The following is an 11,776-nucleotide window of genomic DNA, read 5'->3' on the forward strand; positions in this document are numbered from 1 at the left end:
ACTTATCATGCCATGTATGTGCATTGTTATGCCCTCTCTATTTGTCAATTGCCCGACTGTAATTTGTTCACCCAACATGCTTTTATCTTATGGGAGAGACAACTCTAGTGAACTGTGGACCCCGGTCCATTCTTTTAATACTGAAATACAAATCTATTGCAATACTTGTTTTACTGTTTTCTCTGCAAACAATCATCTTCCACACAATACGGTTAACCCTTTGTTACAGCAAGCCGGTGAGATTGACAACCTCACTGTTTCGTTGGGGCAAAGTACTTTGGTTGTGTTGTGCGGGTTCCACGTTGGCGCCGGAATCTCCGGTGTTGCGCCGCACTACATCCCGCCACCATCAACCTTCAACGTGCTTCTTGACTCCTCTCGGTTCGATTAAACCTTGGTTTCTTGCGAGGAAACTTGCCGCTGTGCGCATCACACCTTCCTCTTGGGGTTCCCAACGGACGTGTCAACTACACGCATCAAGCAAATATCTGGCGCCGTTGCCGGGGAACTGAAGAAAAGCTACACCACAAAGATTTCTAACTCCCACGTCAACTATACGCCAGCAATAAATTTCTGGCGCCGTTGCCGGGGAGATCAAGACACGCTGCAAGGGGAGTCTCCACTTCTCAATCTCTTTACTTTGTTTTTGTCTTGCTTTATTTTATTTACTACTTTGTTTGCTGCATTATATCAAAACACAAAAAAAAATTAGTTGCTAGTTTTACTTTATTTACTGTCTTGCACTCTATATCAAAAACACACAAAAAAATTAGTTACTTGCATTTACTTTACTTGATTCATCATGTTTCCTTTTAATTTTACCACAAAAAACATACCGGTAGGACGCGGGTCTATCATTGGGAGAAACAATATAGAAGAATTCTTCGATCATGTTAGTACCGTTGAAGATTTTGAAGATAGACACTTGGTAGAACTTGCTCCTACTTATGAAATTGCTGCTGCTGCTTTAGTTCGCATGTTGGAAACTAAATTTGTTAATCTCAATCCTATAATCCAACACATGTTTCTTACACTCGGTGATTTGGAAGAGGGGAAAAGAAAGATTTTGTTTTAGAAACCCTTCTTAGAGAATTTGGTGGTCTAGCAAGAGAGGCTAGAAAGGTCTTCGCTAAATTTAATATGCTTGGTTCTCATACTAATTTTGTTAGTCTCCTTGAAAAAATGGACATGGATAGAATAAGGTACACTAATAATATTAATGATGGTGGGGAGATCAAAGCACCAATACCATGTAAACTCCTAGCTATGAATGATGCACTAGAAAATAACTATGCTTGGCTTGTTCCTGAAAATTTGTTTGATGAGAGTAGCAAGCCCAATACTAATGAAAAGGGAGACGCTGAAACTTATGTATCTAATATACTATGCATGGTTGAGAAAACTACAAACCCCGCTGTAGGTGCACCACCCTTTGATAATACTTGAGATACACTTTCTGCGCCTAGCTGAAAGGCGTTAAAGAAAAGCGCTTATGGGAGACAACCCATGTTTTTACTCCAGTATTTTTGTTTTATATTTGTGTCTTGGAAGTTGTTTACTACTGTAGCAACCTCTCCTTATCTTAGTTTTGAGTTTTGTTGTGCCAAGTAAAGTCTTTGATAGTAAAGTAAGTACTAGATTTGGATTACTGCGCAGTTCCAGATTTGTTTGCTGTCACGAATCTGGGTCTACCTCCCTGTAGGAAGCTCAGAAAATTAAGCCAATTTACGTGCATGATCCTCAGATATGTACGCAACTTTCATTCAATTTGAGCATTTTCATTTGAGCAAGTCTGGTGGCCTAATAAAATCCATCTTTACGGACTGTTCTGTTTTGACAGATTCTGCCTTTTATTTTGCATTGCCTCTTTTGCTATGTTGGATGAATTTCTTTGATCCATTAATGTCCAGTAGCTTTATGCAATGTCCAGAAGTGTTAAGAATGATTGTGTCACCTCTGAACATGTGAATTTTTATTATGCACTAACCCTCTAATGAGTTGTTTCGAGTTTGGTGTGGAAGAAGTTTTCAAGGATCAAGAGAGGAGTATGATGCAATATGATCAAGGAGAGTGAAAGCTTTAAGCTTGGGGATGCCCCGGTGGTTCACCCCTGCATATTATAAGAAGACTCAAGCGTCTAAGCTTGGGGATGCCCAAGGCATCCCCTTCTTCATCGACAACATTATCGAGGTTCCTCCCCTGAAACTATATTTTTATTCCGTCACATCTTATGCACTTTGCTTGGAGCGTCGGTTTGTTTTTGTTTTTGTTTTGTTTGAATAAAATGGATCCTAGCATTCACTTTGTGGGAGAGAGACACGCTCCGCTGTAGCATATGGACAAATATGTCCTTAGGCTCTACTCATAGTATTCATGGCGAAGTTTCTTCTTCGTTAAATTGTTATATGGTTGGAATTGGAAAATACTACATGTAGTAATTCTAAAATGTCTTGGATAATTTGATAGTTGGCAATTGTTGTGCTCATGTTTAAGCTCTTGCATCATATGCTTTGCACCCATTAATGAAGAAACACTTAGAGCTTGCTAATTTGGTTTGCATATTTGATTTCTCTAGAGTCTAGATAATATCTAGTATTGAGTTTTGAACAACAAGGAAGACGGTATGGAGTCTTATAATGTTTACAATATGTCTTTTATGTGAGTTTTGCTGTACCGTTCATCCTTGTGTTTGTTTCAAATAACCATGCTAGCCTAAACCTTGTATCGAGAGGGAATACTTCTCATGCATCCAAAATACTTGAGCCAACCACTATGCCATTTGTGTCCACCATACCTACCTACTACATGGTATTTATCCGCCATTCGAAAGTAAATTGCTTGAGTGCTACCTTTAAAATTCCATCATTCACCTTTGCAATATATAGCTCATGGGACAAATAGCTTAAAAACTATTGTGGTATTGAATATGTACTTATGCACTTTATCTCTTATTAAGTTGTTTGTTGTGCGATAACCATGCTTCGGGGACGCCATCAACTATTCTTTGTTGAATATCATGTGAGTTGCTATGCATGTCTGTCTTGTTCGAAGTAAGAGAGATCTACCACCTTTATGGTTGGAGCATGCATATTGTTAGAGAAGAACATTGGGCCGCTAACTAAAGCCATGATTCATGGTGGAAGTTTCGGTTTGGACATATATCCTCAATCTCGGATGAGAAGAATAATTGTTGCCACATGCTTATGCATTAAAGAGGAGTCCATTATCCGTTGTCCATGTTGTCCCGGTATGGATGTCTAAGTTGAGAATAATCAAAAGCGAGAAATCCAAAATGCGAGCTTTCTCCTTAGACCTTTGTACGGGCGGCATGGAGGTACCCCATTGTGACACTTGGTTAAAACATGTGCATTGCAAAGATCCGGTAGTCCAAGTTAATTAGGACAAGGTGCGGGCACTATTAGTATACTATGCATGAGGCTTGCAACTTGTAAGATATAACTTTCATAACTCATATGCTTTATTACTACCGTTGACAAAATTGTTTCATGTTTTCAAAATAAAAGCTCTAGCACAAATATAGCAATCGATGCTTTCCTCTTTGAAGTACCATTCTCTTTACTTTTATGTTGAGTCAGTTCACCTATTTCTCTCCACCTCAAGAAGCAAACACTTGTGTGAACTGTGCATTGATTCCTACATACTTGCATATTGTACTTGTTATATTACTCTATGTTGACAATTATCCATGAGATATACATGTTACAAGTTGAAAGCAACCGCTGAAACTTAATCTTCCTTTGTGTTGCTTCAATACCTTTACTTTGATTTATTGCTTTATGAGTTAACTCTTATGCAAGACTTATTAATACTTGTCTTGAAGTACTATTCATGAAAAGTCTTTGCTTTATGATTCAGTTGTTTACTCATGTCATTACCATTGTTTTGATCGCTGCATTCACTACATATGTTTACAAATAGTATGATCAAGGTTATGATGGCATATCACTTCAGAAATTATCTTTGTTATCGTTTTACCTGCTCGGGACGAGCAGAACTAAGCTTGGGGATGCTTGATACGTCTCCGACGTATCGATAATTTCTTATGTTCTATGCCATATTATTGATGATACCTACATGTTTTATGCACACTTTATGTCATATTCGTGCATTTTCCGGAACTAACCTATTAACAAGATGCCGAAGTGTCGGTTCTCGTTTTACGTTGTTTTTGCTTTCAGAAATCCTAGTAACAAAATATTCTCGGAATTGGACGAAACGAAGACCCGGGGCCTATTTCGCCACGAACCTTCCGGAAGACCGAAGAGCATACGAAGTGGGGCCACGAGGTGGCGACACCACATGGCGGCGCGGCCAAGGGGGGCCCGCGCCGCCCTATGGTGTGGGCCCCTCGTCGGGCCCCCGACTCGCCCTTCCGCCTACTTAAAGCCTCCGTCGCGAAACCCCCGATGCGAAAAACCACGATACGGAAAACCTTACCGAGACGCCGCCGCCGCCGATCCCATCTCGGGGGATTCTCGGAGATCTCCTCCGGCACCCTGCCGGAGAGGGGATTCATCTCCCGGAGGACTCTACACCGCCATGGTCGCCTCCGGAGTGATGAGTGAGTAGTTCACCCTGGACTATGGGTCCATAGCAGTAGCTAGATGGTTGTCTTCTCCTCATTGTGCTTCATTGTTGGATCTTGTGAGCTGCCTAACATGATCAAGATCATCTATCTGTAGTACTCTATGTTGTGTTTGTCGGGATCCGATGGATAGAGAATACCATGTTATGTTAATTATCAAGTTATTACATATGTGTTGTTTATGATCTTGCATGCTCTCCGTTACTAGTAGAGGCTCTGGCCAAGTTTTTGCTTTTAACTCCAAGAGGGAGTATTTATGCTCGATAGTGGGTTCATGCCGCATTGACACCTGGGACGATGGGATGAAAGTTCTAAGGTTGTGTTGTGCTTGTTGCCACTAGGGATAAAACATTGGCGCTATGTCCAGAGGATGTAGTTGTTGATTACATTACGCACCATACTTAATGCAATTGTCTGTTGCTTTGCAACTTAATGCTGGAAGGGGTTCGGACGATAACTCTGAAGGTGGACTTTTTAGGCATAGATGCGGTTGGATGGCGGTCTATGTACTTTGTCGTAATGCCCAATTAAATCTCACTATACTTATCATGCCATGTATGTGCATTGTTATGCCCTCTCTATTTGTCAATTGCCCGACTGTAATTTGTTCACCCAACATGCTTTTATCTTATGGGAGAGACACCTCTAGTGAACTGTGGACCCCGGTCCATTCTTTTAATACTGAAATACAAATCTATTGCAATACTTGTTTTACTGTTTTCTCTGCAAACAATCATCTTCCACACAATACGGTTAACCCTTTGTTACAGCAAGCCGGTGAGATTGACAACCTCATTGTTTCGTTGGGGCAAAGTACTTTGGTTGTGTTGTGCAGGTTCCACGTTGGCGCCGGAATCTCTGGTGTTGCGCCGCACTACATCCCGCCGCCATCAACCTTCAACGTGCTTCTTGACTCCTACTGGTTCGATTAAACCTTGGTTTCTTACTGAGGGAAACTTGCCGCTGTGCGCATCACACCTTCCTCTTGGGGTTCTCAACGGACGTGTCAACTACACGCATCAGTGGCCCATCGGGCGGCCCAGTTGCTGTAGATCCTGAAGGATGAAGTCCAGCCCAGGAACAGGAAGCCGGATCTCAACCGACCTACGAAGGAGGCCGGATCCGTGACGGCCCATGAAGTATCCGGATCCAGCACGTTCTTAGAGGAAGGCGGATCCTTGACGTACACGGCAAGACATTGTACTGTAGTTAGGCAACTTGTATTCCGGCTAGGACTCTCCATGTAAACCCTAGATCCGTGCGCCTTTATAAGCCGGATCCCGGGAGCCCTAGAGGCACGACAACCACAACTCATTGTAACAACGCGAAAGCGCCCAGATAATTCCAGACAAGGAGCAGTAGGCCCTGTCATCGTGCAGGTGTTCCGAAGCTGGGTAAATCGCGTACCACCGTCCCGTGTGCACTCCGCCCTATGGCCCCTACTTCTTCTCCCCTTCGTGAGGATCCCTCCTCGGAGGTACCGTCGATTAGGCAATGACAAGTTTTAGAGGGAATGAGTGAGTACGAGCGTACTCAACAAGTTTGATATATAGGGAATTCGTGTTTTGCAATAACTGCAACCATGGACCAAGAAATCGCAGGTTAATGTATTGTTTTTGTAAATATTTCTTCAAAAGGTTAATTTTGTTCTAAAAAGCTCTCTGTTAGCCTTCATAGGGTGTCTAGAACTTCACAGAGTTCCTTTCCTTCCGGGTTCACGGTTTCTTCCTGGAACAAGGAGTGACAAGTCACAATTCAATACACTTTGCAGGGATGTGCTTTACTTTTCCCATAAGAAATTCTTAACCTTGCTACCAATCTGAGGCATGTTATTTCCGTCCATACTTCCTTAGTATAGGGCCTATATAAGATCTAAGCCAGTCATTGCTCTTCTCCATGACCTTGCATACCCACCCTTTTAATACCTCATAGACAAGCTAGTAAGTCTATCTTCCCCTTTATCCTATAGGTAGACTATTCCAACAAAAGTCCTCCAGTATACCATACATAAAGACTGTTCTGGACAACCCGTTACTAACCATCTGTTGATATGGGAAAGGAAGAATATCCAGCTAACTTCCCTAGAGCCATTGTAGATCTCATGGTTAGCGCGTATAATATACGGCACAAGAATCACTAGACTACATTTCATGTGAGTCTTATCTGAATATATTCCAAGTTGCAATGGAACCTCCACCTTCAACTTAAACCATGGTTCCATCGCCCATCACATAATCATATTCATATTTGTAAAAGTAATATGTTAATTTTCAATGCAAGATTGATGCATATAGTACTATGCAACTAATTTAATAAAAATAATCAATGACATGAGCAAGCGTTCAACTTACCTGGTTGACTGCAAGATTATGCAACCTAGGTCTTCGATATGATATATAACTCCAAATTCGGAAAATAGCATCATCATCCGGTAAGGATAATGTTTAAAGAATTGAAAAAGTTGTTATTATGCATAAGATATGATATGCTCTCGTTCTAAGCGTACCCTAACCTTGATGATTTAGGATATGTTGAGTTACGGTGATTTATTTATGAGGTTTTTCACTTATAGAGTGGATTCACAAACAGGGTTCTGATTAGAATTTAGGTTGACTTAGGAACGTCTTACAAGTTGGATAAAAAGGTTATGAGGTGTTGTCATTCTCTTTCAACCCGACCTGCTGTCTCTTGCAGCCCGACCTGCTGTCTGTCATCCTAAGAATATGGCCCTTCTGCTCAAGCAGCTGCACAAATTTTTCTGTAAAGAAGACACACCCCTGATCAAGTTGGTATGGTCTCTATATGGTCAGGGTACTCCCCATGCCCAAAGTTCCCGCGGCTCTTTTTGGTGGAGAGATATCTTCAGCTTCATAGGAAATTATAGAAGCATCACGTCTGCTCACATCGGTAATGGAGAAGCAGTGATGTTTTGGAAAGACTTCTGGATAGATGGTGTTGCTTTGTGCGATCGATTCCCTCGACTATTTTCCTTTAGTCTAAACACTGATTACATTGTAGCCGATCTTGCTCTTTCACCCGACTTGTGATCATGTTCTTCCCTTCCACTCTCATTGAAGCTCATATTGAACTCAGCCAGGTACAAAGGCTGCTAGCCGAGGTGGACATTTCGGAAAATTCTCTGGACACGAGATCCTTCACCTGCGGTACAGCTTAGTATACCTCAGCTAAGTTCTATCACTTCCTTTTTGCAGTGGTGCCCACTGATATGGCGATTCAGGACATCTGGAAATCCAAATCATTGCCTAAAATCGAAGTTTTCATCAAACTCCTTTTTTGGGATAGACTGAATACATACGATGTCATGTTACGGCGGCGTTGGCACTTGGACTCCGGCTCAGCGTGTGTGCTTTGTGCTACCTCAAGTTTAGAGTCCATGGACCATCTTTCTTTGATTGCACTTATGCTAAAGATTTCTAGGACACTTGCTAGGTGGTTTGGAACACTAGCCTCCCGATCTCTGACTGTTTCATCTCTTCCCACACTAGCTTTGCTGGTCCTTGCTTCATGGAGTTATTTGCTTGTGTCACTTGGAATATTTGGAAGGAAAGGAACGAGTTCATCTTCAAGCACCGACCCTGACGAGGGTGCTCCTCGGCAATGCCCACCATGAGGGGCTTAGGGTTGACGGAATCCTGCAAGCTAGCATGAGACATCGGATACCAAACAAACGGGGAGAGAGATTTATCAAGGTTCGGGCCCTCTGAAAGATCGAGATGTCGCCTAGAGGGGGGTGAATAGGCAATTAAAAACTCTTACGGATTTGTCTTGTAATAATGCGGAATTAAACTATCGTTTAGTTTACAAGCACAAACCCTAAATATGCTAAGCTCAACTAAGTGTAACAATAGCAACTAGAGCTAAGCAAGATGGGCACAAGATATATGTAGCACAAGTGATAGCAAGATATATGTACTTCAAGCACGATGGCTATCACGAGGAAAGAGAGCTCGGGTATAGAAATAACCGAGGCACGCGGAGACGAGGATGTATTCCCGTGTTCCTTTCCTTTGCAAGAAGGTACGTCACGTTTGGAGGAGTGGAGGTCCCACGAAGGATTCCCCGCGCCACGAAGGCTCACCCTATTCTCCGAACCACACCCACGAAGGATAATGGCCCTTTCCATATGGTTAGCTTTTCCTCCGCTCCGGAGATGGCAAGCTCCACAACCACTTCACAAGCTCCACGAAGGAGAAGCCCGGGTCTCTTCACAATCTTCTTGAAGAGATCACTAGAGCACCAACCGCCAAGCCAACTAGGAGGTCTCCCTCCAAGAGTAACAAGCTCACGGTCTCTCACTCGAACTAATCGTGTTGGAGAGCTCAGCACTATGCAATGATGCAAAGCAAGAACACTAGAGGTGTTCAAATCCTTCACTCTCAAATCCCACCCAAGCAACAAATGCTAAGATGAGATTGGAGAGGAAGAACAATGGGGAAAGTCAACAAAAGACTCCAAGATCTAGATCCCAAGAGTTCCCCTCACTTAGAGAAGAAATGGATTGGTGGAGGTAGTAGATCTAGATCTCCTCTCTTAGATCCCTCAAGAATGAGAAAAAATCATGGGAGGGAAGGGAGAGGAAGCAAGCTCAAGAGGTTCAACAATGGTGGTCAAAAACGTGCTCAAGAACCCTAGAAAACTGTTGGGGAAGAAGCCCATTTTATAGCCAAACGAAATATGACCGTTTGGGGCAGATCTGGGACTTTTTCGTGCAGCCTGGCGGAAAACCCGGTCAGACCGGGCCAGGGACCGGGCCGTCTGGCGGAAAACCCGGTCGACCGGGCCAGGGACCGGGCGCCCCTGAAAGCCTCCTGGAAACCGTCCGGATGGCACCGGTGTGTTAGCCGGTCTGTGCCGGACGAGCCGGTGAGACAGCCGGCGCCGCCGGGCCAAACATGAAAAACATGGTTTACAAAAACCATGATAACTTTTGCGTCCGGACTCCGATTTCGATGATCTTGGGCTTGTTGGAATGAGAACAACAAGCCCTACAACTTTATGCATAGAAACATCATTGTCCACCCACGTAGTAAAAACCATAAGATGAATGTTTGCCCTATCTATAATAGAGACACTGGTAAAACCTCCAAGCTTGAAAACGCAATAGAAGATGCATATGAATTCCGTTTTCGATGAACTTGGGCTTGTTGTAAAGCTAGCAACAAGCTCAAGAACCTCACATGGAGAAACACCTAGAAGCAATAAGATTTATGGAATGCAAAGCATGCAAAGGGTTGAGCTCCCTAAGACGATGTGATCAAGTTACCCAACCGAAAGCCCCTCTTGATAGTGCGGCTATGTATCCTATAACCCGGTCTCCCAACAACCACCTTGAGACCGGTAAAGGAAAACCTAGCAAGGCCATAACTTTGCCTTGCGCATCCCGCTTGATCTTGATGATAGCTCTTCAAGCTCCACTCAAGCCGGAATGCCTCACTTGATCATCGTTACTTCGTGAAGACTCACAAATGCTCCCCCATACACTATGATGGGAAAGCTACATTGATATAAATCTTCACATGTCCATTATCATCAAATGGACGGCAAGCTTCAAGCATATGATCCTCTCGAGATGCTCAACTTGAACTTGCCCAAATCAACCTTGATGACGATCACCACTTGACGTCATCCTCTCATGAGCTATATGAGATCTCACTTTTGATGCATGCCCATGGAAAGATACCTAACCCACATAGACAACACAAGGGAACATATATGATGGGTTATTTCATAAAGCATAATTGACACGGCTTACCATACCACATGACTTCTCGTGGCACATTCTTCATGCTTCATGTGTTGACCAAAATTGAATCTATTCTTCATTCTTTGTATTGGTCAACCTAGTATCTTCTCATGCTCTATCATACTATCTTGAGGTGTATATAGAATTCTTCACTTGGAATCAAGCACTCAAGATCTTGATCATTCATTGCTTATCACATAAGCTAGAGCATGGCTAATATTGAGTTCCACATAAGAACTCCATCTTCATTTCTTCTTCTTGATCATATCACATATATATCTTCAAATCAATGATCTTGATGCCAATACTCAAGGTATATATTCATCTTCATGGCATCCATACTTGAATCCAACACATGGACTACAAGTAGTACCTATGGAATATTCCTTCATATAAACTCAATGAAAACATTAGTCCATAGGGGTTGTCATTAATTACCAAAACCACACATAGGGGCAATATACCCTTACAATCTCCCCCATTTTGGTAATTGATGACAAACACAATAAGAGGGTTTATATAATGAATATTAGAGACAAGTACGCAACTTATCCGAGAATAAGTTGTATGCAAGAGGTTGTATTTGATATGGTCAAGTAACACAAAGCTACTATCCCATATCAAACCAACTCTACTCACACAACTACAACTAATGGAAGAGATGTGAGTAGAGCCAATATATATAGAGAAAACTCCCCCACAATGTATGCACGTGTGATGAAGGTGAATTCATTGCTTACATTGTCAAGATTAACCTTTGGGACAATTTCCACTATATATATACAACCATGCAAGACATATAAATATGGAATGCATGAGAGGCAAAACACTTAAGCACAAACCAAACTTAAGTATACAACCATTCCCTTAAACCCTCTAAACTTCTCCCCATTGGCATCGATTGTCAAAATGGGTGAAAAATTTAGAAGGCCAATATAATGTGAGTTCCTCCCCAAAGTGTGCACTTCTCATAATTTGAGTGGAATCAAATGCACATATCCAATGATGAATACTTGAAGGAAGTCAAACTATATTGAGGATCAAAGATTGCATAAGAATCACATGATGGAGAAAGTTTTCACAAATAAAGCAAGCAATCAAGGATCCAATTTGGACAAACAAAGATATCATGATAAGAGAGATATAATGCTCTAAATAAAATAAGGAAGCTCCCCAAGGTTCGTGCATAATTTATAGCGTTTGCATTTGAATACAATATGCACAAACATGGAATCCTTACTCCCTCTATATCATTTAGAACACAACCAAGATAAAGATAATATGCTTATCAAGAAAAAAAACTTGAGCCCAACAATTACGAGATATGAGTGCGTGAAGAAAAACAAATAAACCAAGAACTCATAAATCTTCTTTACCAACACCACTAAAAACAAAGGTATAAAAGA

The sequence above is a fragment of the Lolium rigidum genome, chromosome 1 (assembly GCF_022539505.1).
Source record: "Lolium rigidum isolate FL_2022 chromosome 1, APGP_CSIRO_Lrig_0.1, whole genome shotgun sequence".
NCBI classification, from domain to species: Eukaryota; Viridiplantae; Streptophyta; class Magnoliopsida; order Poales; family Poaceae; genus Lolium; species Lolium rigidum.